Source organism: Astyanax mexicanus, chromosome 1 (genome assembly GCF_023375975.1).
Source record: "Astyanax mexicanus isolate ESR-SI-001 chromosome 1, AstMex3_surface, whole genome shotgun sequence".
NCBI lineage: Eukaryota > Metazoa > Chordata > Actinopteri > Characiformes > Acestrorhamphidae > Astyanax > Astyanax mexicanus.
This window is the reverse complement of record NC_064408.1, coordinates 131,196,967-131,224,019: the sequence shown is the minus strand read 5'-3', so window position 1 is coordinate 131,224,019 and position 27,053 is coordinate 131,196,967. Positions and strand designations below refer to the sequence as shown.

The 27,053-nt window shown below is 43.0% G+C and overlaps 1 pseudogene; it reads left to right on the top strand.

Moving 5' to 3' along the window:
- The first annotated feature begins 1,913 nt into the window (after window positions 1-1,913).
- Window positions 1,914-27,053, top strand: part of LOC111197508 (uncharacterized) — a 68,991-nt pseudogene continuing 43,851 nt past the window's right edge.

The following is a 27,053-nucleotide window of genomic DNA, read 5'->3' as shown; positions in this document are numbered from 1 at the left end:
CAAGATATTTATAGCTTCCTACCAATTCAATTTCGCAGCCTTTAATTAAGGTTTTCTTGGGGCTATGTTGGGCTTTTCTAAAATCAATAGCCATGTCCTTTGTTTTCTTTACATTCAGGTGTAAGTTAGACTGTTCACACCATGTCACAAAGTCCTGAACAATAGCCCCATGATCATTCTCCTGGCTCCCTAGAAGACTTACGATTACTGTGTCATCCGCAAACTTTAAAATGTGTCTATTCTCATATTTACTCTGACACTCATTGGTGTACATAATATAGAGGAGAGGAGACAGACAGCATCCTTGAGGAGAACCTGTTGAAGAACGCAGCCGTTTTGAAAAAACATCATTGACCTTTACACATTGTGACCTACAGGTTAAGAAATCTAATATCCAGCCAACAATATTTTGATCCAAATTAAAAAAGGACGTTAATTTCCGTGCTAAGATATGAGGCTGAATTGTATTAAAAGCTGAAGAGAAGTCAATAAATAAAAGTCTTGCATGAGATCCAGGTACCTCAAGGTGTTTATACAGAAGGTTAAGTAGTGTTAAGGAGGCATCTTCTACACCTCTACCAGCCCTGTATGCAAACTGTAGGGGATCTAACTTATCCTCGACCTGTGCCAAAATTTCATTCTTAACCAGCTTTTCAAAACATTTCATGATTAAAGAGGTCAATGCAATTGGTCTAAAATCATTAAGTACTTTTGGAGTGTTAATTTTTGCTAATGGGACGATTATAGAGTGTTTCCAGGTATCTGGGACCTTTTGCAAGCGCAAAGACTGCGAAAAAATGTAATGAAATATACCACACAATTGGTCTGCACATGTTTTTAGCAACCTTCCACACACCTTGTCTGGGCCAGGGCTTTTCCTAACATTTACTTGCTGGAAAACTTTTCTGACATGTGCCACATTGAGGCCCACTGCCTTGCTGGACCTTGTCCTTTCCATTGCAGTACTTATCTCAGAAATAAAATCATTGGTGTCAAATCGTGTATAAAAATCATTCAGTGCATCTGCTAGACCAATATCAGAATTAAAACCTTCCAGTGTCACTGCCCTCACTTTTGTCTCATTTTGTCCAATGATTTTTTTCATCCCCTGCCAGGCTGTCTTCAAATTGTTACCAGAGAGCTCCCCCTCAATCTTACTCTTATATCTCAACTTATCTTTCTTCATTTGTGATCTTACTGCATTTTTTAATTCCCTTACTTCATCTATCCTTCCTTCTCTGAATGCCTCTTTCTTCCTATTTAAAAGAACCTTTGAGTCACGAGAAATCCATGGCTTATTATTAGGGAATACCCTTACTTCCTTAGTAGGGATTATACAGTTCGTACAGAAGGTAACATAATCACAAACCACATCAGTGAGTTCATTAATGCAGTCCGTAGACTCCTGAAAGGCAGTCCAATCTGTACAATCGAAACATCCTTGCAAGGTTAAAATACTGTCCTCAGTCCAGACCTGAACACACCTTTTTTGCATCTTCTCCCTCCTCAGCACAGATTTGTACTTAGGGAGAAGATATACTGTGTTATGGTCAGAAGACCCCAACGGTGGATAAGCAATCGATTTAAAAGCGTCTTTGATAGATCCATAACAGAGGTCCAAGATTTTGTTTTGACGGGTACAACAGGTTACATACTGATAGAAGCTACTCATTGTCTTCTTTAGACTACAGTGATTAAAATCCCCTAAGATTATATTTGGAGCGTCAGGAGATATTGACTGTAGTCTGTGAAGAACTCTGGCCATATTTTCAGTTGCAATCTGGACATTAGCTTGAGGATGTATATAAACAACGCTAACAAATATCTGTGGGAATTCCCTAGGCAGATATAGGGGTCTTAACGACACAGAAAGCAGTTCAATATCAGGTGAACAAAGCCGCTCCCGTACTGTAATGTTACTACACCATCTGCGGTTCACGTACAAACATACTCCACCTCCCCGCGCCTTCCCTGTTACCTCACTGTCCCGATCCATTCGTACAGGAGCTCCAAATCCATTTATATCCAAGGATGCATCCGAGTCGGAAGAGGTGAGCCAGGTCTCTGTGAATGCCATCAGACATGCATTCTTGTACTCGGAGAGATGACTAACGTTAGCTTGCAATTCATCCAACTTATTCCTTAACGACTGAACATTCGCAAAAATTACAGTGGGTAAGGGCAAGCGTTTTTTCCGCTGTAATGTTTTCACGCGTTGGCGCACGCCGCCCTTCCTTCCCCGCTTCCTAATCGGCCTAGAAGGCCCACGATGTGATCTCTGATCCTGAAGATCCTTAAGGGCAGCGTGAATGTCCGTCTGGTTCCTCACAGTTGAAGGAGATGTTTTTTCAGAGGCTGAGGTGTCCAGATGAGTATCCACCGTAACTTTAGCCCATTGTAATCCAATAAGAAACTCCCTCGTGTACTTCAGTCTGTTTGTTTGGGGTTGAGCATGATTGCAGAGAAATAGATTAATAAAAGCTGCCACAAATACTAGATAAAAGAACTCCATCGTGTGCAGCCCAGTCAGATTACGCTAGGCGTGTTTATAAAACAAACAAAACCATTTAAAAAACAAAACAATACATAAAACACGAGACAAGACTCTGCACAGACATCAGCTGCCGGTCGCCGAGAGAACAGCGCCTGTGCCACAGTCCAGGCTTTTACCAAGGCCTTACGCCAGACGTTCTACCAACCCTTGGGAGGAAAGGAGGCAGGGCCCAGGTTGCTAGACCTTACGCAGGGTGCACGCTCAGTGGCGGAATACACCATTGAGTTCCGCACCCTGGCAGCTGAAAGTGCGTGGGGTCAAGAAGCCTTGGCAGCTATCTTCCAGCGGGGCCTAAATAGTAGAATTAAAGACGAGCTGGCCACTCGAGATCTTCCCTCCACCTTAACCGAGCTGTATGATGTATGCATCTGCCTGGACAACCGCATGCGTCAGAGAGCTCGGGAAAGGGCTCGGAGTACTCGTGCCCCAGGTTTTGGGCACCACTGGTCGGGTGACTCCATCCAAGGTGTATCTCCGCAAGATGCACCCGAACCCATGCAGCTGGGAGGTGCCCGTTTACCTATTCAGACAGCAGGCGAAGGCTTTAAAACAGCTCCTCGCAGATTGGGAAACGGCAGGGTCTAACCCGGGCGGGGGAATCGGCCTTAGACCCTGTGGTATCCCCCATATCAGGACTGCATCTCTTTGTAAAATTAGCCTGGCCCCCTCAACAACATACCTCACTAACAGCCTTTATAGACTCTGGGGCTGCAGGAAGTTTCATTGACACCTCCCTTGCAGCTAGTTTGGGCCTCCCAGTCGAGCCTTTAGAGCGTCCGCTACCTGTCCTCGCTATAGACGGGAGGGTTGTAGGCTCCGGCCCTGTGACCCATCGCACCAAACCAATAATCCTTCAGGTGGGGGCCCACATGGAACAGGTGGAATTGTACCTGACTCAGGCTCCCCACCTGAGGCTGGTGCTTGGGTATCCCTGGTTAGAGCTTCACAACCCGCGTATAGACTGGTCAACCCACTCAGTCTATGCTTGGGGCCCATTTTGTCAGGGGAACTGTTTAAAGCTCAATAAAGCACTTCCTCGGGCAGTTCCACCAAAGGAAATGCCCATACCTCACCTAGACAGAGTTCCTAAGGAATATAGGGACCTCTGTGAGGTGTTCAGAAAAGAACAGTCCCAGGTCCTGCCCCCACACAGGCCATACGACTGTGCAATTGACCTTTTACCAGGCACAACTCCACCCAGGGGTCGATTGTTTGCACTCGCTCCTCCCGAGCGTGCTGCCATGGACACCTACATTCGTGAAGCCTTGGAGTCAGGCTTCATACGGCCTTCCTCATCACCAGCAGGGGCTGGATTCTTTTTTGTGGGGAAAAAAGATGGTGGACTTCGTCCCTGCATAGATTACAGAGGACTGAATGCCATTACTGTGAAGGACCGTTACCCCCTTCCCTTAATGCAGACAGCTTTTGAGGCACTGCAGCAGGCCTCAATTTTTACCAAATTGGACCTGCGCAGTGCCTACAACTTGGTTCGCATACGGCAGGGGGATGAATGGAAAACGGCCTTCATTACCCCAACAGGGCACTACGAGTACCGTGTAATGCCCTTTGGTCTCATGAACGCCCCCGCAGTGTTCCAACGCTTCATTAATGATGTACTGCGGGAGGCCTTGGACCAATATGCATATGTCTACCTTGACGACATATTGATTTACAGCCGGTCACTAGAGGAACACATAGGACATGTCCGACGGGTTCTCCAGTTGCTCTTGGAGAACCGTCTATTTATAAAACTCGAGAAGTCTGTGTTCCATTCAGAGACCGTATCGTTCTTGGGGTTCGTGGTATCCAAAGGCACCCTTCGCATGGATCCAGCCAAGATCAAGGCTGTCAAAGACTGGCCGCGCCCTTCCACTCTTAGGCAGGTCCAGTCTTTCCTGGGGTTCGCCAACTTTTTTCGGCGTTTCGTGCGTCAATTCAGCACGGTGGCAGCACCCCTTACTGCCTTAACCCGAAAAACCCCAGGGCCCTTTCGCTGGACAGCGGAGGCTCAGAAAGCCTTTGAAGAAATCAAGGCTAGGCTAACCTCACCACCAGTTTTACAACTGCCGGACCCCAATGAACCATTTATCGTTGAGGTCGACGCTTCAGATGTAGGTGTGGGAGCGGTACTCTCCCAACGCCAAGGGCCAACAAAGAAACTACACCCCTGTGCGTTTTACTCTCACAGGCTTACCCCAGCGGAGCGCAACTATTCTATTGGAGACAGGGAGCTCCTGGCAGTGAAGTTGGCCCTGGAAGAATGGAGGCACTGGCTCGAAGGGGCCAAACATCCATTTTTGGTGTGGACAGATCACAAAAACCTGGCCTATATACAGCAGGCCAAACGATTAAACCCACGTCAGGCCCGGTGGGCTCTATTCTTTGGTCGCTTCCATTTTGTTCTGTCCTATAGGCCAGGTTCCAAAAATACCAAGCCTGATGCCCTGTCTAGATGTTGGGTCCCTCCTGGACCTGAGCCAGCCCCTGAATCAGTTGTCCCTGCCTCCAAAATAGTTGCCCCCCTCCGCTGGGGTATTGAGGAGTCCATTGCACGAGCCCTCCAACAGGAGCCTGACCCAGGAGGTGGCCCCCCTGGTCGCCAGTATGTGCCATTGGCCGTCCGCCAGCAGCTCCTGCAATGGGGACATTCCTCCTCTTTTTCTGGCCATCCCGGGGCAGTCCGAACTACGGAGTTCCTCCGAAGGCGCTTCTGGTGGCCAGGGATGGACAAAGACACTCGTGCTTTCGTGGCTTCTTGTGAGGTATGCCAAAAGAACAAGGCACCCAGGTCCCGACCGCCCGGTCTCCTACACCCATTACCGATCCCATCCCGTCCATGGTCCCATGTATCACTGGACTTTGTGACGGGTCTTCCACCATCAAAGGGCAACACGGTTGTAATGGTGCTTGTGGACCGCTTTTCCAAGGCATGCAAGTTTGTGGCGCTGCCCAAACTCCCCTCTGCCAAGGAAACTGCGGATCTACTTCTACAACACGTGGTGAGATTACACGGCATGCCCCAGGATCTTGTGTCAGACCGGGGGCCCCAGTTCGCCAGCCGGTTTTGGAAGGCCTTTTGCAAGCTGATGGGAGCCACAGTGAGTCTCACTTCCGGTTTCCATCCGGAGTCGAATGGGCAAACCGAGCGGGTAAATCAAGACCTTGGCCAACTGCTGTGTTGCCTCACTGCAGGCAACCAGACTTCCTGGACCGACCAACTGCTCTGGGCAGAGTATGCCCACAACACCCTGTGGCATTCATCCTTGGGTATGTCACCCTTTGAATGCCAATTCGGGTTCTCCCCTCCGCTGTTTGTGGAACAGGAGAGGGAAGTGGGTGTATCCTCTGCTGAGCAGTATGTCCGTCGGTGTCGCAGGGCCTGGCAGAAGGCAAGCGCCACCTTGCAGGCGACCTCAAAGGCCAGGAAACGGGTCGCAGATCGTAAAAGGAGCCGTGCCCCACAGTTTCGTGTGGGTCAACGTGTGTGGCTGTCCACCAGGGACCTTCCGCTGCGAGGAGTCTCGCATAAACTGGCACCCAAATTTGTGGGCCCCTTTAAGATCTTGAGGAGGGTAAATCCGGTCTCATATCTGTTGCAACTTCCGTCTACCATGAAAGTGCACCCGACATTCCACGTGTCCCACCTACGTCCATTTGTGTGTGGAGCCCCCTCACCTGGAACTCGACCCCCTCCCCCACGTCTTGTGGGCGGTTTTCCTGCGTTCACAGTTCGGCGTTTGCTGGACGTGCGTAAGGTCCGGGGCAGCACCCAGTATCTTGTTGACTGGGAGGGTTACGGGCCGGAGGAACGTTCGTGGGTCCCTCGGAACCGAATCCTTGACCCGGCTCTGATCCGGGATTTCCAGCGTGATCGTGCTGCTGGCTTGGGGTCGTCAGGTGCCGCCCCTAGAGGGGGGGGTACTGTAAGAAAGCGGCATGTGCCGCCAACCACCAGCAGAGGGCCTGGACACTGCGGTGGAAGAGCTGGTGGATCTGGGGCAAAAAACTCCAAGTCCCAGAATCCCCAGCGGTAATTAGTTCAGATCAGGCTCAGCTGTGAACACAGCTTAAAAACCCCAGCCAAACCTCAGTTCACCGTCACACCTTTGTAGAGGGGTGACCGGTAACAGTGGGTATTGAAGAAAAGAGATTAGAAAGAAAAGAACTCTTAAAAGAAGCCACAAAGAAAAGAAGAGATCCAAAAAGAAACAAAGGCTCACAAAAAAAAGAGATCGTAAAAGAAGCCACAAAAAAAAAATCTTAAAAGAAATAAAGGCTCACAAAAAAAAAAAAAAAAAAAAAAAAAAAGGAGATCTCAAAAGAAACAAAGGCTCACAAAAAGAGAGATCTTAAAAGAAGCCACAAAAAGAGAGAGAAAAGATCTCCAGTTTATTTTTGAACTTTTGGTTTTCAAGAAGTCTTTCCTAAGTTTCTTAAAGTTTGATTTCATTTCCTTTGTTTGAGCCATGCCATGTGGCAGCAGATCCTTTGTTTGATTTTCCCGCCCTTTTTCTTCACTGCCACATTTAAGGCCCTCATCCAAAGCCACTGCACACACTCTGAGTAGTGCAGTGGTAGCACACCCGTCTGGAGTTCCAAAGGTTGGGAGTTCAAATCCCGGTTCAAGCACTTCATCACAGATACACCAAACCAACTGCACACACTATATATATCAAATATAATATTACCAATAAATAATAAATAAGCAAAAAAAAATTAAATTAACAAATAAAATAACTCTGCATTTGAGTCCACCTCCCCCCACTAAACCGTAACAGTATCATACCCAAGCCACAAAGAGCATCACTGATTAATGCTAGGAAGATCAGTGGAGGATTACGGAATATGTATGGCATGACACAGTATTTGTATTTCCACCTAGTAGTGGAAAAGTTGCCATTCATTCACCAAGCACCTTCAGTGAGCTCTAAAACACCAGTCATGATGTCTGTGAGGTGGCATTGGTTTGGTAGTATTTATTAAAAACCTCATTTCACGTCTCAAATATCACTGTGTGATATATAAATGATTTATAAAGGAAAGTCATGAAAATGATCAGTGGTGCCCAAACTGTTTCATACCACTCTAAATCTTCCCCAATGGGCGTAATCTACACTAATGAGGTAAATTTACACCAGTGAGGTAAATTTCTGGCTTATTGCTACCTTAGCAATGGAAAACACAGGTCAGAAAAAAGTCAGAGCACACCTCGCTCTTACAGGGAATGGGAAGTGACACGCTGGTTTATTTCACTGTACACCTAAAACACCCATAATTAGTTAAAAAAAATAGTCTTAGGGTTTCTGTTTTTGCAAGTTTGATCCAGGCAAACAGAAAGCTGTCACGTCCTGGTCTTGTCTCATGTCTCTGTGTGTTATTCCCACGTGACCTGTGCCCCTCTGTGTCTCCTGTCAGTAGTTTTCCACCACGTGTTTCTCATTTGTAGCTCCGCCCCTTCCCCAGGTGTTTCCTATTCTAGTGTGTGTGTTCTATTTGGTTAAATAGCCCTCCTCTGTCACTTGTCCTCCGACGGTCTTTGCATTAACCCCTGTTGTTTGTCTCTCCGTGTCTCTTTGTTATTACAGCCTTAGCCCTAGCTCCTTGTTTATATCTTCTTGTTTATTTCTAGTTCCCTGTTATTTTCCGTTGTTTTCTCCTTGCCCTGTTTAGTTTATTCATTCTTGTCTAGTTTAGTTATTTCCTGTCTAGTTTAGATCCTTGTTGGTTTCCTTGTATATATATATATATATCCCTGCCCAGTTTAGTTTTGTATTTATTTAGTCCCTCGTTTGTTCTTTGTTTATTTACTCCCCGTTTGTTTATATCATTAGTACTTCTTGTTTGTTTAGTTTATGTTCTCAAGTTTCACTGGTTTGTTTTGGTTTTTGGTTATTTGTTTTTCTAGTTTCATTTATTTGGTTCACTCCCTTGTTCCTTGTATATATACGTGTTTACTTGTTCCTTGTTTACTTGTTATTTATTTATTAAATTATTATTATTTATTTCACCCTCCCTGCACTTGCGTCCGTCTCCTCGTCTCCCTGCCTGGGTCATTTCCTGACATTTCCTGATTTCACATACATTAGTTGTTATATTTTAATCTCAGACCCAATACGGATATTGGATTGTATCTGTTCCATCTCTATTTAGTATTAATGTTTCCACTTAGGCAAACATAGACCTAGAAAACTACAATAGATACAGTGAATACAGCAGACATGAGACAGTTTAACAGACAGGACACTGCAGTACTGACACAGTATAATCTGAATGTGTATGGTGAGAGGTGCAGAGATATGTAACCTGTTATAACATATAGGTGTAGGCAAGCTCATAACCTACATGATCACGGCAGTTACTGAGGTAGAGAACATACAGTATTTTTCGTAGAATAGAGTATTATTATAGTATTAAATATTCCTGATAGAATGAGAGTAGGCACAGACTGGAAGCAACAGAGACTATATCATGTACCCTAATAGTGCATACAATGTCTGTATGAATGTTATAAATTATAGTGTGTAGTGTTTGACTTTTTTTTTGTTTCTATCATACAGCGGCTGTAAGAAAAACAGAAAAAGAGAAGCTCAAAAGGATCATCATCGATCGCTATGCAACATTATATGAGGGAACAGGAAAGATAGGGAAGCACATTCTCCTGAATAAGATTTACTCAGAGCTGTATGTGGTGGATGACTGGAGGGGAGGAGTCAATACAGATCATGAAGTGATTCAGATGGAAGCCAGACCCACAACACATGCATCAACAGACAGTGGAATTAAGATCAGTGAGATTTTCCATGGAGACTTTAACATTAAAAAAGTGCTCACAATGGGAATAGCTGGAATTGGGAAAACCGTCTCTGTTCAGAAGTTTGCTCTGGATTGGGCTGAAGGAAAATCCAATACAGACATAGATTTTGTTTTTATTATTGCTTTCCGAGAGCTGAATCTTCTAAAGGATGAAGAGTATGACCTTCCAGGACTTCTTCTTCATCTGTACCCACAGCTGAAACATTTGAAAGAAGCTGGGCTTTTTGATGATGAGTGTAAATGTGCTTTTATCTTGGATGGACTGGATGAGCTCAGGAAGCCTCTGGATTTTGAACAGAAGAAAATGTCCTCTATAACAGACAAGGCAACTGTAGACGTTCTGGTGACCAGCCTCATCACAGGAGCACTGCTTGAGTCTGCTCTTGTCTGGGTCACCTCCAGACCTGCTGCAGCAGATCAGATCCCACTAGATTACATCCACCGAAAAACAGAAGTGCGAGGATTCATCACAGACCAGCAGAAGGAGGAGTACTTCAGGAAGAGAATACAGGATGAAGAACAAGCTAACACAATCATCTCACACATTAAAAAGGTGAAGACACTCTACATCATGTGCTACATACCAGTCTTCTGCTGGATCACCTACACTGTGCTTCAGGAACTCATCAAGAACAAAGTCAAAGAAATCCCTAAAACTTTAACTCAAATGTACGCACACTTTCTGAACATTCAGATGGACAGAAAGAGGAAGAAATATGACAAGACTCTTCAGAAAGATACTAAAAACCTGCTGGAATCCAACAGAACTGAGCTTCTGAAACTGGCTGAACTGGCCTTCAAGCAGCTGATGAAAGGCAATGTGATGTTCTACGAAGAGGACCTGAGAGAGAGCAGGATTGATGTCTCTTACTCTGAGTATTCTGGGATCTTTACTGAGATCTTTAAGGAGGAATGTGTGCTTTACCAGAGAAAGGTCTACTGCTTTGTTCATCTGAGCTTTCAGGAGTTCCTGGCTGCTGTTCATGTATTTCACTGCTACGAGAGTGGGAATCTGGAGGAACTGCCGTGTTTTAAACTCCAGTACAGACAGTGGATTAAGAATGTTACACTGGACGATCTGCTGAAAGGAGCTGTGGATGAAGCTGTGAGGAGTCAGAAAGGATACCTGGATTTGTTCCTCCGTTTCCTGCTGGGTCTCTCACTGCAGACCAATCAGAGACTCTTACAGGGTCTTCTGACTTTTAAACACAGCAGCACAGAGAGAACCAAAGAATATATCAAGAAATACATCAAAGAAAAAGAAGATGACCGATCTCTTTCTACTGAGAGATCCATCAATCTGTTCCTCTGTCTGTCTGAAATGAAGGACCAGTCTCTCTCCGGAGAGCTTCAGGAGTATCTAAACTCAGAGAAACACTCAGGACAGAAGCTCTCTCTTGGACAGTGTTCAGCACTAGCCTACATGCTTCTGACCTCAGATCAAGTTCTGGAAGAGCTGGACTTGAAGAAAATCAACACATCTTCTGAAGGTTACAGCAGACTGGTCCCAGCCCTGAGCAACTGCCAAAAGGCACGGTGAGTGATCCACATAAATACAATGCAGTCATTTTTATTAAAATAATGTCCTTAAATACTGAATACTGTTAAATTAATTGTTTATTCTGTAGTTGTTTATTTGCTTATTTGTATTGAACCTGTCATCGACTGAGGCAATTCAAAGTGCTTTACATAAACCAGTAACACTTTATAATAGTGTTCCATACATTATAGGTACCTAAGCAGGAACTAAGCAGTAACTAAGTAATAATGCTGCATTAACACCTAAATATTTTCTATTAATTACCAGGCAGTACTGAATAATTACTCTGAACTAATATGTATAGTAGTTTACAATTAACTGCACAATAATTACTGAGACTTACATATTTCATTGTGAACTACTTAATAATTATGTCTCCTTTATAATAACTATTTATTAATTACTGCTCAACATTGATTACATTAACTACTGAAAACCCTTACATGCCACCTGGGGAACTATAGATCTAAATCAGTCTACACAAACAATTATTTGATCAGTGGTGATATTAAAGGCATATTTGAATTAAGCAAGTGACACCATTTGTAGTAATGGTAACCTTAATTACAGCATTATCCTCAGTTTCTTCCAAATATTAGCAACATATAGTAAAATACTACAGTGTGTATTACTCTGCTTAACCCCCATTTTTTGGTAAAAAAAAACATAATGTAATATTATTGCATAGGAGACATTAATTAATGTTCTTCAGAAGGCATCTAAGACTCTAAGAATGACTGTAAGACTATGTCAGGGCCAGACAAGGAATACTTGCGAATACAAGTTAATAGCTTTATTAAAAGAGCAAGGTTGTACAAGGATAGTCAAGACGAGCAGGTTCAATACCAGTGAGATATAACACACGGAAACCATACCATAAACAAGTGACAGTCTAGGGTTCATACACGAGCAGGTCATATCACAGAGAAGGCAGTAATCCAATAACAATATCACAGTCCAGGTCATACACAGAAATCCAAAACACAGGCGTAGGCAAAAATCAAGGTAGGAAAAACACAAAAACAGGATCATACACGGAATAACAACAGAGGGCAAGACACTTTGTAATGCAGGATGAACCAAACAATTACTCAGTGAGGTGTGAGCGTGGTCCTTATATACTGAGGGGTAATCAATACTCATGCGGTGTGTCATGTGATCAGGAGGGAGCGTGATGTCATGGTGTGGTGCGTTCTGGGTATTGTAGTTAGAAGCTTGGAAATCGCAGGTAGAGGTGAGTGTGGGGAACACAGGTGTGCTTTCAGCACCAGACATGACATACTGTAATAATTTAAAAACATTGCTTTAATATTAGGTATCAGCCTTATACAAGTGCATCCTCAGCCTTTGCAGTCTCACAGAGCCTATTTTACTGCGCATTATTAGGGTAATTATGGTAACTGCGGCGGCCGCAGCTCTCCTGGTCCCTGTGTAAATTCTCTGCTGCTGCTGCTGGACGTCTTAGAGAGACTGATTCTTTCATATTTCTATATTTGATCTAAATATTGAGACCTTATTATCCAGCTTATTTTACCCTGGATCAGAGGAGGACTCTTTGTGTGTTGTTAAACAGCTTTAGGATGTGTGTTAGCTAGCTAAGTTAGCTAGGATATATGTGTGTTACTTAGCAAGCTAAGTTAGCTAGGTTAAATGTGTGTTAGTTAGCTAGGTTAAATGTGTGTTAGTTAGCTAGGTTAAATGTGTTTTAGCTAATTTAAATGTGTGTTAGTTAGCTAGGTTAAAAGTGTGAGTGTGTGTGTGTGTGTTAGTTAACTAGGTTAAATGTGTAATTAGCTAAGTTAAATGTGTGTTATTATTATTATTATTATTATTATTATTATTAATATTATTATTTTTCATGTATATTTCAATTTGTAATTCTGTGTTCTGATCTGCAGTAACTCTCCAGTTATTAGTAATTATTTACCATGTGTTTCACTTTATAATACTGTGACATGATCTGCAGTAACTCATAAAGAAGAACACAGTAACTCATCAGTCATTAGTAATGTTTTTTCCAGGTGCTGCTGTTAACTCCTGAAAAAAGAAGACAGGGACACCTAATTAAGTTTTAGAATAAAAATTTAACACACTGACAGAACATTACAAAAATGGGGGTTAAGCAGACTACTGCACATTTCAGTGTGTCTAACATTTAAAAGATATTGAGGATACTAAGGTAAGTAAGGTTAGTAGATGATAAGTGGTGTCACTGGTTTTATTATCACCACTGATCGAATAATCCTGTAGCAGCAGATAGAATCAATGATAGAGGCTAGCGGTCCGGTGTGGTGGAATTACCGTAATTACCCTAAAACTGCACACTAAAAGTATGTGAGACTGCAATAATAAATATAAATATAGCCGCAAGCGGCAATCATCGGGTTCAAGCACCAACTGGCACAATGGTGCCAACTAGAGCATTGAATTGTGTAAAAAGGTCTAATATGATTGGAGATGCCCTGTCACATTTAGAAATTATCAAAAGTTTTTTCACCTGTTATTAATGTTAAGCAGAGGCCTTTCAACATGATCAGTGCTTAAAATCACATGCAAGTCTATTGAAGTTTGTAGGATATTCATCAAGTGAGTTAGAACTAGTCAGAAGGTGTCTACGTGTTATGGGTATTGATCAGGTGGCTTCAACCAGAATGTTCACAAAGTGGTATTCAGATTGACCTTTTAACCTTTGCAAAACAAGCTGACAGGTTTGACCAAACAAGTTTAAATTAACACAAAGGAGTGCATTGTCTGATATGACATGTTATTACAAAGTTATTGTAAATCTAGTTCTGAATTAAATGGTGCTTCACCACAGTGATATTGTACAGCAGTGTTTAACATTGTGAGATTACAGCAAATACTGCAGAGTTACAGCAATTTAGGTTAGAAATTCCAAGGACGCACAGATTAATTGATGCCTGGACACTATTGTATGTGAAATTTTCACAAATATTTTTAATGAATCTTTACCTAGAGACTCTACAGTGTGCAACAAGACCGAAATGGAGGTGATAGGTCAAATATCCAGAGACTAGTTTCAATATAGCTATTTTCAAACAATTAGCAATTATGAATAAACAAAGCACTTTTTAAACATAGTTGTATTGAGAAATTTGTCAGAGCCACTGTACTAAATATGGCAAAAACAATTAGATGTCAAAATAGTACAGTAGGATTGACATATATTAGTTTTTTGGAACTGCGCCCCCCAGTGGTTGGATTGTTTCAGCACTTTGCAGGTCACTACAGTGTCTCCACCTGAACATAATTGCCAAGTATCATCCAGATTGGGCAACATTCAGCCTGCCAAAATGCCTGCTGAATGCTGATTGGCTGATGGTGTTCAGCCATCTTGATTGATTAAGTTGCCCTTTGAACATCCTTTAGAGGCTGTAAGATAGATTCTGCATGCACATTTTCAGCTTGCTAGGTTGCACGGTTGCTGAGAAACAGCTGAGAAATTTAACTGTTAAAGTGAATGGGGCATATATCCGGAAGGACTAATTTGCATATGGCGGCCATATCGTTTACAAATTTCAACATTTTTTTGATGAATATTGAAGCCATGCTCTCATGAGTATTTTGATACCAAACATGTCAGGTTTGGTCAAAATTCCTAGGACTAGTTTGCAAAAGTATGTTTTGCATATTATGCAAATTAGCAAAAAATCTATATACACGGAAGTGCATGGTCCAAATTGAAAAGTTGTAGGTTTTGACCCAAGGAATCCAACAAAAAAGAATTTTGAACATAGGTCTTATGGTTCTGGAGTTATTGAGCAAAATGTGAAAAATGAACTTTCCTTGTTTATAGCGCCACCTATTGACCTATCACCTGTTGTCCACCGAGATGCACTAATACTACATATACCTACCAAGTTTCATGTCTCTAGGCCTTACGGTGTAGGCTGTAGATATGCTTTTTCAGAGGAAAAAGAATAATAAATATAGCCGCAAGCGGCAATCATCGGATTCAAGCACCAACTGGCACAATGGTGCCTACTAGAGCATAGAATGGTGATGTGTAAAAAGGGCTAATATGATTGGAGATGCCCTGTCACATTTAGAGATTATCAAGTTTTTCACCTGTTATTAATGATGAGCAGAGGCCTTTCAACATGATCAGTGCTTAAATTCACATACACATCTATTGACGAACAATGGGTTGCAGCTCCGGTGGAATAAAGCCAGTAAATCCAAAATTACTGTGTGATGCGATGTCCAACAGAGTTTGTCTGTCATATACTAGGAGTGCACGGCGTATTGATGAGGTGGCTTCAACCAGAATTTTCACAAAGCAGAGTAATACACTCTTTAGTATTTTACTATATGTCAAAAGTCAAAGTCAAAGTGGTTTTTATTGTCATTTCAGCAATATACAGAGTACACAGTGAAACGAAACAACGTTCCTCCAGGGACCATGGTGCACATAAACACAGTGTAGACAGAACAAAAGTGCAACAGTACAAAAGTGCAGACAGACAATACAACACAATAAAGACAAATAATAATAATATCAAGACAGTGTGCAAATTATGCAGTCTGCAATAAATGTTGAGACCAGTGAGGTAGTAATTACCTCTATTTCACAGTGTGCAATAGAGTCCAGTGAGGTAGTAGGGTTTTTTTGTGCAAATGCTTTCCATTTTCTGGGGTAAGTGGGGTAGAATGACAGTGTGTGCATGTACAGAAAAAACATCAGTTCAGTCTCTGCAGTTGAGGAGTCTGATGGCTTGAGGGTAGAAGCTGTTGCAGAATCTGGTCGTGCTGGACCTTCTTCCCGAAGGCAGGAGGGAGAAGAGTTCGTGTGAAGGATGGGTGGAGTCATTCACAATGCTGGTTGCTTTGCGGATGCTGCGGGTGGTGTAAATGTCCGTGATGGAGGGGAGAGAGACGCTGATGATCCTCTCAGCTGTCCTCTCAATACGCTGGAGGGTCTTGCGTTCAGAGACGGTGCAGGTCCCAAACCAGGCAGTGATGCAGCTGCTCAGGATGCTCTCAATGGTCCCTCTATAGAAGAGTGTGAGGATGGGTGGAGGGAGACAGGCCTTTCTCAGCTTCCGGAGGAAGTAGAGATGCTGCTGGGCTTTCTTGGCTGTAGAGCTGATGTTCAGGGTCCAGGTGAGGTTATCTGCTAAGTGGACACCAAGGAACTTGGTGCTCTTAACAATCTCCACAGAGGACCCGTCGATGTTGAGTGGAGAGTGGGTGTGTTGTGCTCTCCTGAAGTCAACAACCATTTCCTTTGTCTTGTCCACATTCAGGTGAAGGTTGTTGACTGTACACCAGTCTGTCAGCCGCTGCACCTCCTCTCTGTATGCTGACTCGTCGCCTTTGGTGATGAGACCCAGCACGGTTGTATAATCGGCGAACTTGATGAAGCTGTAAGAACTGTGTTTTGCAGCACAGTCATGAGTCAGCAGGGTGAACAGCAGAGGACTCAGGACACTGCCCTGGGGGGCCCCAGTGTTCAGTGTGATGGTGCTGGAGGTGCTGCCCCCGAACCGGACTGACTGGGGTCTCCACGTCAGAAAGTCCAGGATCCAGTTGCAGAGGGGGGTGTTGAGGCCGAGCGAGCTTAGCTTCCTGATGAGGTTCTGTGGGATGATGGTGTTGAATGCTGAACTGAAGTCTATAAACAGCATTCTGACATAAGTTTCCTTCTTCTCCAGGTGGGTGAGGGAGAGATGAAGGGTGGTGGTGATGGCATCATCCGTGGAGCAATTGGGACGATACGCAAACTGCAGGGGGTCCAGGGAAGAGGGCAGTTGTGTTTTGATGTTCTTTATGACTAGCCTCTCGAAGCACTTCATGATGATTGGTGTAAGTGCAACGGGACGGTAGTCATTGAGGCAGGACACTGTGGACTTCTGCGGCACGGGGACGATGGTGGTGGACTTGAGGCACGTTGGGACAGTGGCGCTGCACAGGGAGATGTTGAAGATGTCCGTGAGAATATCTGCCAGCTGGTCTGCGCACTCCTTGAGCACTCTGCCGGGGATGTTGTCTGGTCCTGCAGCTTTTCGTGGGTTGACTCTGCGCAGAGTGTTCCTCACGTCCACTGCAGTCAGGCACAACACCTGCTCGTCCGGCTAGGGCACCAACGTGTTTTGTGCCTCAAACCGTGCATAAAAGTTATTCAGGGCATCAGGGAGGGAGGCATCACGTTCACAGGACGGTGGCATTGTCCTGTAGTTGGTGATTGCCTGGATGCCCTGCCACATGCGCCGTGCATCACCCGTGTCCTTGAAGTGGCTGTGGATTCTCGTGTTGATGGAATTTAGGGAGCACTGACTTGAGATTTGCGTGGTTGAAATCTCCGGCGACAATAAACAGTCCGTCTGGGTGTTTGTTCTGCAGATCGCTGATAGTCCGATAGAGTTCACACAGAGCCTCTTTAGCATTAGCACCAATGCTAGCGCTGGGTGTGATGTAAACAGCTGCTATTAGCACGGCGGAGAACTCCCGTACTAAATAAAAAGGTCTGCACTTGACTATCAGGAACTCCACCAGCGGAGAGCAGTGTTTGGCGACAGTCACAGCGTTGTTACACCATTCCGTGTTGATGTAAACACACACGCCTCCACCGCGGGTCTTCCCAGATAGAGCCGCGCTCCTATCCGCTCTGAACACGGTTAGCCCGGCTAGCTGAATGGTGCTGTCCGGAATGTTGTCATTCAGCCACAATTCCACAAAAACCAAAAACACAGCAGTCTCTGAACTCACGCTGGGTAGTTCGCTGGAGTCAGATGTAGTCCAGTTTATTGTCGAGGGAACAGATGTTTGCTAGAAAGAGCGATGGTATAGCCGGCCGGCTAGGACTAACCTTTAGCCTTGCGCGGATCCCGGCTTTCTTTTCGCGCTTCCGCTTTCGCTCACACTGCTTGCGATGGCACTTCCGCTGGGCTCCAGCATCAGGAAAGACCGCGGGCTGCAGGCCTGGGTCTCTTAGCAGGCTAAGCTCAAGTAGCGTCTGCAGAACTTCGTCTGGTAGCGTGTTTTCTGACTGATTTCTCCACTGTAGCAGGGTCTGGCAGTGGTAGAACACCCCACCAACAGTTTTTACTCCTTCCACCTGCATAGTTTAAATGGCAACATTGCTTCTGAATGTATCTACACTGATGGGCCTTGTGGTGTGGAAATTAGGTGTGTTCAGGTTCATTTCTGGAGTATTGCTTGTTTATCTTGGTAAAAGAAAACACAGGAGCTCCTCTGACTGAATACAACCTAGAGAGGCGTCAATAGTCAGACATTCATTGCTATCTTGGTAAATTGTCAAAACAGGCCTCTGCTGAGATGCGTTGGAAATGTCCAGGTAGCTGCACCATTAAAGAGTGATCATGTGTTGAATGGAAATATTTTGGTTTTCATTTAATTGTTATTCTGTAACGTCCTGCCTTTCATATCTGAAAATATCTCACTTAATATCATCAAAATGTTGCATGCAAATATCTTTTTATTCAGTTGTTAAATAATTAGATAAGATAAGATTACTGCCACACCTGTTCTTATTCAAGAAATCACTTAAATAGAACCTTTCTGACAAAGCTAAGTAGACCAAACATTACTCAAAAGGCAGACATCCTGCAACAAGGATTTTGGAAACAAATGTGGAAGAAAGTAATTGAGATCTATCATTCTGGAAAAGGTTCATTTCTAAAGCTTTAGGACTATAATTCACTAATGGAGAAAACAAACTTCCAGAATGGCTGGCCGACCAAAAGTAACTCAAGAGCACAGCAAAGACTCATCCAAGGGGTCACAAAAGACCCCACAACAACACCCAAAAAACTGCAGGCCTCACTTGCCTCAGTAAAGGTCAGCGTTCATGACTCAACCTTAAGAAAGTCACAGGGTAAAAATGGCCTGAATGGCAGAGTGGCAAGACTAAAACCACTGCTGAAGAAAACATTAAGGTCTCAATTGTATCAGAAAACATCTTGATAATCTTCAGGACTTTTGGGAAAATACTCTGTGAACTGAAAAAACAAAAGTAGAACATTGTCGTAGGTGTGGGTCCCGTTACAGCTAACATAAAAGTAGCACTGCATTTGAGAAAAAGAACATCATACCTACAGTAAAACATGGTGGTGATGGTTTGGGGCTGTTTTGTTGCTTCACGACCTGGAAAACTTGCTGTGACAAATGGAACCATGAGTTCTACTGTCTACCAAAAGATCCTGAATGAAAATGTCCGCCCATCTGATGTCCGACCTCAAGCTGAAATGAACTTGGTTTCTGCAGCAGGACAATGGTCCAATACACACCAGCAAGTCCACCTCTGAATGTCTGAAGAAAATTAAAGTGAAGAGTTTGGAGTGGCCTAGTCAAAGTCCTGACCTGAATCCTATTGATATGCTGTGCATGATCTTAAAAATGCGGTTTATGCTGTAAAATCCTCAAATATGGTGGAATTACAACAATTCTGTAAAGAAGAGTGGAAAAAAATCCTTCACAGTGCAGTGAAAGGCGCACTGTAAGTTACTGCAAACACTTGATTGTAGTTGTTGCTGCTAAATGTGTGGCACAACCAGTTATTCAATTTATTTAAAAACTGCATTTTGTGTTTACTTGTGTTGTCTTTGACTAATATTTAAATTTGTTTGATCTGAAACATTTACGAGACAAACATAGAAAAAAAAAGAAATGATGAAGGTGGCAGACACTTTTTCACACCACTGTATCACAACATAATAAAAGCTGACTGTGAGAGGGTCAGTGAGTAGCCTAAATGTGACCTTCTGTTTTATGAACTTCTCACTCACTGATAACTAACTCAGAGTATCAGAGTAAAGGAAGCTGAATATTTTTGCATGTCACACTTTATTTGAAAAAAATCTAAAAAATAATTTTTATTCCACTTCACAGTTACATTATAATTTGTGTTGGTCTATCACTTAAAATATCAATAAAATGTTTAAGGCTTGTGGTTTTAAGGTGACAAATGTGAATATGAGGTTTTAATGGGTATGAAAATTTTGCAAGCCACTGTAGTTCACAATTAAATTTTGGTTTCTATTTTTTGCCAATCAATTTAAACATTATTTTAGATCAGAACCCTATGCAAATAAGTTTGTGTTTGTATACTCTACCTTTGTTTTGATGAATTCTCTAATTAACATAAATGGGAGTATACATAACAAATTTAAGCCATTTTCTGTCATTTCATATATTCACTGTATCAAAACTTTTATAGGATGATTTACACTGTTATAGAACATTGTGTATTATATGTATTTTTAAGTAAAATCTGTTGTTCATTCTTGTTTTTCAGACTAACTTCATGTCATCTAGGAGTAGAGACCTTTGAAAGTCTGGGATCAGTTTTAAAACTGAAAAATTCCTTGATAGAGCTGGATCTCAGTAACAATGACCTGCAGGATTCAGGAGTGGAGCTGCTCTTTGCTGGACTGAAGAGTTCACACTGTAAACTGCAGATTCTCAGGTCAGTGTTTCTGTTACTTTATTCTAAACAGACTAAAGGGTAATAGAAGTCAGAAATGCACAGGGTGGGTGCTGCGGTGATGAGGTCATGCCTCTATATCATATGTTAAGATACATAAGATAAGATAAGATAATCCTTTATTAATCCCACAATGGGGAAATTTACAATGTTATAGCAGGACAGAGGAAAGGACAGAAAAACAGGTCAGGAAAATATATTAACAAATAATAATAAAACAATGTATCCAAAAAAATACAGGAAAAAAATATATATTTATCCTGTATTTTCTTTCTTTATTTTATATATGCAATAAAGGTAAAATATATACATCTAGTGCCGCTAAGATAAGGTCAGAGGAGATATGATTATGTTGGGAGTGACCATCATTATTGCACAAAGAGCAACAATATATAGTGAGTAAATATCAAATAAATAGTAGATAAGAAGGTGGGAAAATATCACATGTTAAACATATTGCACAAATGGTGATAAAGAGATCACAGTACACATAGTGCAATGGGTATTACACACAATAAGCATTACAGCTATACTGAGTAAGTATGTAAGTTTGCATGAAATACTAAAATAGTAAACCAGTGTCTACTGAGAGAGTGGTGTGTTGTACAGTCTGATGGCGTGTGGAAGGAAGGACCTGCAGTATCTCCTTTTTTCCTTCTCTCAAGGAAATCATGCTCTTCTCACTAATCAACAAGCATTAGAGTCAGGTTGTGTGGTAGACAGTTCCAGATACGAGGACCTCTGTGTGAAATTGTGAATTGACCTAAAGTAGGTCAAAATGCGGGGTGTAGGTAGTTAGAGGCTCTGGTAAATTGATGATGAATGTCAGAGTTGAATAGGAATAAGTTTTGGAAACAATCAGGTAGGAGGTTTTGTTTAAACTAGAAAACAAATTGACTTGTTTGAAAAATATTTATTTCATAAACATTTGAAATTCACAAAAGTTCACAAAAAGAGGGCCAGAGGCAGCAGCAAATGGGGAAGAGGTGATCATTCTAACATACCATTTTTGGAAAATATATAGACCTGTGAGATTGCTTTTAATGATATTGCAATATGACAGGTATATTCTTCAAATCCATATCAAAGGTGCTCCTGCTTCTATCAGAGGAGGCTTAAAACTCCCAAAAGGCTCCCATTTTAACATGTCAAGCTTTTCTGCAAAGGGCCGTTAAATTATAAGAACTGTTGTTGTTCTATAAGTTTATTGGCATGGTAATATGCCAGACAGGGAGTGTATTGGGTTTAGTTTAAAATAAACTTTACATTTATTATAAAATCATTTGTGTTAATATCTAATTTTTCAGATTTACTTTATGTAATCTTGGAGTAAAGTCTGAAATCTGTTTTAAAGCTGAAAAACTCCTCCCTCAAAGAGCTAGATCTCAGCAACAATAACCTGCAGGATTTAGGAGTGGATCTGCTCTCTGCTGGACTGAAGATTTCACACTGTAAACTGCAGATTCTCCGGTGCAGTTTAATATTCAGTGTTTACCAAGATATGTAGAGTCATATAAAAAAGTTTAGGCACCCCTATTAATCTTAATAATTTTTTGCAACAGCCATTTCAGTTTGATACATCATAATAACTGATGGACACAGTAATATTTCAGGATTGAAATGAGGTTTATTGTACTAACAGAAAATGACAATCCACAGACCACCTGCAAAGAGCTGCAGCATCATCTTGCTGCAGATGGTGTCACTGTGCATCGGTCAACAATACAGCGCACTTTGCACAAGGAGAAGCTGTATGGGAGAGTGATGCAAAAGAAGCCATTTCTGCAAGCACGCCACAAACAGAGTCGCCTGAGGTGTGCTTTGTGCTTTTGCATACCTTAGGCGACTCTGTTTGTGGGGTGCTTGCAGAAATGGCTCCTTGTGCAAAAAAAATGCAGAAATGCAGTAATGGCAGAAATGTCTTCTCCTTGTGCAAAGTGTGCTGTATTGTTGACCGATGCACAGTGACACCATCTGCAGCAAGATGATGCTGCAGCTCTTTGGAGGTGGTCTGTGGATTGTCCTTGACTGTTCTCACCATTCTTCTTCTCTGCCTTTCTGATATTTTTCTTGGCCTGCCACTTCTGGACTTAACAAGAACTGTCCCTGTGGTCTTCCATTTCCTTACTATGTTCCTCACAGTGGAAACTGACAGGTTAAATCTCTGAGACCACTTTTTGTATCCTTCCCCTGAACAACTATGTTGAACAATCTTTGTTTTTAGATCATTTGAGAGTTGTTTTGATGAGCTCATGATGCCACTCTTCAGAGGAGATTCAAATAGGAGAACAACTTGCAATTGGCCACCTTAAATACCTTTTTCTCATGATTGGATACACATGGCTATGAAGTTCAAAGCTCAATGAGGTTATCAAACCAATTTTGTGCTTCAGTAAGTCAGTAAAAAGTAGATAGGAGTATTCAAATCAATAAAATGATAAGGGTGCCCATACTTTTGCACCGGTCAAATTTTGGTGTAATGCATATTGCACATTTTCTGTTCTGTCTCTCTCTCTAGATTATCTGGGTGCATGATCACAGAAAAGGGCTGTTCTTTTTTGGCTTCAGCTCTGAGTTCAAATCCCTCCCACCTGAAAGAGCTGGATCTGACCTACAACCACCCAGGAGAGTCAGGAGAGAAGCTGCTTTCTGCCAGACTGGAGGATCCACACTGCACACTGGAGACACTCAGGTATGAAGAAGTTCTCAGGGAGAAGATTCAGGTGTGCTGCAGATAGACAGAATGAAGTCTGTTACTGACAAAAAGAAGAGTGCCCAGTTAAGTTAATATTTTGAAAATAATAAACAAAACTACACAATACAAGGACAGAACCGTTTTCTCATCATTATATGGGAGTTCCTTCAGCTGCGGATCCCCATCACCACCAGGAATAATAATTGATGATCAGGTTTTAACAATAATTCTGATAATTCTTTCACCTGCCGTAGACAGGCTTGAGAATGTTAATCCTTTAACCCTTTTCCCCGTGATCCTGGACTGTTTTAGTAACAGAGGACACTGCATTTACAGCACGTCAGTTGCAGCCAACACCTTTCCTTTTTAGATCCAGAAACGGCACTATGAATCCGGTAAATGAAAGGTGTTGCTTTCATTTACTTAATTCAATAAAACCTCAATTTCTGCATCAGAATATTTTTTTTTCTTTTACATTTTCTGCAACTTTTTGGAGGCTTTCTGCTGTTATTTCTTAGTGTACTCACTCCTTAGTAGTCATGGTAGTCATTTGTTAATTAATGGGCATGGAATAGATAGATAGAAGTAAATGAGGTTGGGGAAGTGTTGGTGTAAAGAGCTAAGAATTAAGTGGTTGAATTATGTCCATATGGTGTGACTTGGTTAAACTCAGTTGGCAGCAGCATCCCGTCCCTGATGGGAGGAGATAAAGAGTCCAACTGCGATGCATCTCTCCTCTTCATGTTGCCTCCCCAACACACCACAGCGTAGAAGAGAATGCTGGCCACGATTGACTGGTAGAACATCTGCAGAAGCTTCTTACAGATGTTAAAGGACCGCAGTCTCCTCAGGAAATAGAGCCGGCTCTGTCCCTTCCTGTACAGGGTGTCTGTATTTGTTGACCAGTCCAGTTTGTCGTCCAGCTGCAGACCAAGGTCTTGACTGTCTCCACATCAACCCCCTCAATGGAGACCGGCTGCAAGGGTAGTCCAGACCTACGGAAGTCCACCACCATCTCCTTGGTCTTGGATATGTTCAACTGCAGTTGGTTCAGTCGGCACCAAGCAACAAAATCATCCACCTTTCTCCTGTACTCTTCCTCCTGACCACCCTTGACACACCCAACAATGGCAGTGTCATCCGAGAATTTCTGCAGATGGCATATCTCAGAGTTGTACTGGAAGTCTGATATGTATAGAGTGAAGAGGAAGGGGGAGAGCACAGTCCCCTGTGGTGCTCCAGTGCTACTGACCACAGTCTCGCAGGACTGGATGGGCTGACAGTCTGTGGGAGGGAGATCTGAACAGCACTGAGAAGAGGGTGGGAGGTATCCGGTGGGGCAGAGGCTGATGTTGCTCTGATGGCAGGGCAGACAGAAGCAGGTGATGATGAAACAGAGCAATCAAACCGGTTATAGAAGAGATTGAATTCGTTCGCTCTTTCCACACCACCAGCTGTTGCACTATCACTCTTTGGCTTGCATCCCGTGATTGTCCTCATACCGTCCCAGACTTCCTTCATGTTGTTAACTTGTAACTTCTGCTCAACCTTCTTCCTGTAGGTCTCCTTAGCCTCCTTTAAGCAGGACTTGAGTTCACGCTGAATATTCTTCAACTCCTCCTGGTTCTTGTCTTTAAAGGCCCTCTTCTTTTTGTTTAAGAGGTCCTTTACGTCGCTGGTAATCCAGGGCTTGTTGTTGGTAAAGCAGTGAACAGTTCTTACAGGAACCACAATGTCCATGCAAAAGTTCAGATAGTCAGTTGTGCAGTCTGTTACTCCCTCAATATCCTCGCCATGAGAGTCCTGCAGCACACTCCAGTCTGTGGATGCAAAGCAGTCCCTCAGGGTCTCCTCTGCCTCCTGAGACCACTTCCTGAAGGAGCGTGTTGTTTTAGGTTGCCTCATCACACAGGGTTTGTACTGAGGCTGCAGGAAAACCAGGTTGTGATCGGATTTTCTAAGTGGAGGCTGAGGGATGGCCGTGTATGCATCACTGATGTTAGCATACAGGAGGTCAATTGTCCTGTTTTTTTCTGGTGGTACAGTCCACATACTGGGTAAAGGAAGTCAGGGTGGAGTCCAGCATAATGTGGTTGAAGTAGCCAGACAGAGTGACAAAAGCATTCGGGTGTTGTGTCTGAAGCCCAGCGATGGACGTGTGTATGATGTCACACCGCGAGCAGTTCAACATCCCGGCAGCAGATTGTCTCTTTAACAGTCACATGCCCAGGATGAGGATCTTTCTTTTCTTGAGGATTTTACTGTTGTTAATGAGGATAGCTCCTCCCTGTGTAACTGGGTTTTGGACTTCCTGACTGAGAGACCACAATCAGTCAGGATTGGAAACAACACCTCCAACACCACCTTACTGAGCATCGGCGCCCCCCAGGGCTGTGTGCTCAGTCCACTGCTGTTCACTCTGCTGACTCATGACTGTACTACAAAGTACAGCTCTAACCACATCATCAAGTTCGCTGATGACACAACTTTAGTTGCCATCATCAGCCAGAACGATGAGTCAGCATACAGAGAGGAGGTGCAGTGGCTGACGGACTGGTGCAGAACCAACAACGTAATCTCTAAACGTGGATAAAACCAAAGAGATGGTTGTTGACTTCAGGAGAGCTCCAGATGACCACCCGCAGAACATTGTGCAGTGGAAATTTCTGGGTGTTCACATTGTGTTCACTCACACTCTCAGCACACAGACATGGCTCTATCCCTATCAGCAATATTTGCTGCTTTTTTCATAAAAAAACTATAAACTCTCTACCTCAGTAACTGCTGTGATCATGTATGTTAAATATCTTTGCACTTTATTCTCACTAAAACTATTTACTACTATATTGAATCTGTTATTAGATATTAAAATTTAAATCTGAGGCTCTGGTTTCCTCTAATTGTGTTAATGGTGTTATAAAGGAGAGGGTGTTTCTTCTTAAGGATTAACGTTAATTATTGTGTATCAGGAAAATCCAGAACTTCATATTCCTTCACCATGTTCACTAATATAAACCCAGAGAGAGAAACTCTGCATTTCACTCTCACACCCTGCTGATCTGTGTGTGTGTGTGCGCGCGTGTGTGTGTGTATGTGTGTGTGTGTGTGTGTGTTTAGAATGGAACATGGAGGTGAGCTCAGAATCAAACCTGGATTAAAGAAATGTAAGTATTCTCTCTCTCTCTCTCTCTCTCTCTCTCTCTCACACACACACATATTTCTCTCTCTGTATCAGTGCAGTGTGTGTAATGTGTGTGTAGTGTGTGTGTGTGTAATGTGTGTGTAATGTGTGTGTAATGTGTGTGTAGTGTGTGTGTAGTATGTGTGTAATGTGTGTGTAATGTGTGTGTTCTTGTTTTCAGACGGCTGTGATTTCACACTGGATCTAAACACAGTAAACCCTGGTCTCTCTCTGAGTGAGGAGAACAGGAGGGTGGAGATTAGGGAGGAGCTGCAGTCGTATCCTGATCATCCAGAGAGATTTGATGTGTGTCCACAGGTTCTGAGTAGAGAGAGAGTAACTGGTGTAACTGGACGCTGTTACTGGGAGGCTGAGTGGAGAGGAGCAGCTGCTGTAGCTCTGAGTTATAAAACCATCAGCAGGAAAGGAAGAGGATCAGACTGTGGGTTTGGAGAGAATATAAACTCCTGGAGTCTGATCTGCACTGATACCGGCTACAGTGTTCATCACAATAATAACAGAACTGATCTCTACATTCCTTCCTCCGGCTGTAGGAGAGTAGGAGTGTATGTGGACTGTCCCTCCGGCACTCTGTCCTTCTACAGAGTCTCCTCTGATACACACTCACACACACACTCACCCTCACACACACACTCACACACTCTCACACACACTCTCACACACTCTCACACACTTACACACATTCTACACCACCTTCACTCAGCCCCTCTATGCAGGAATTGGGGTTTATAATTTGGTTGGGTTAAATTATTCTGACTCCTCAGTGACTCTGTGTAAAATAGA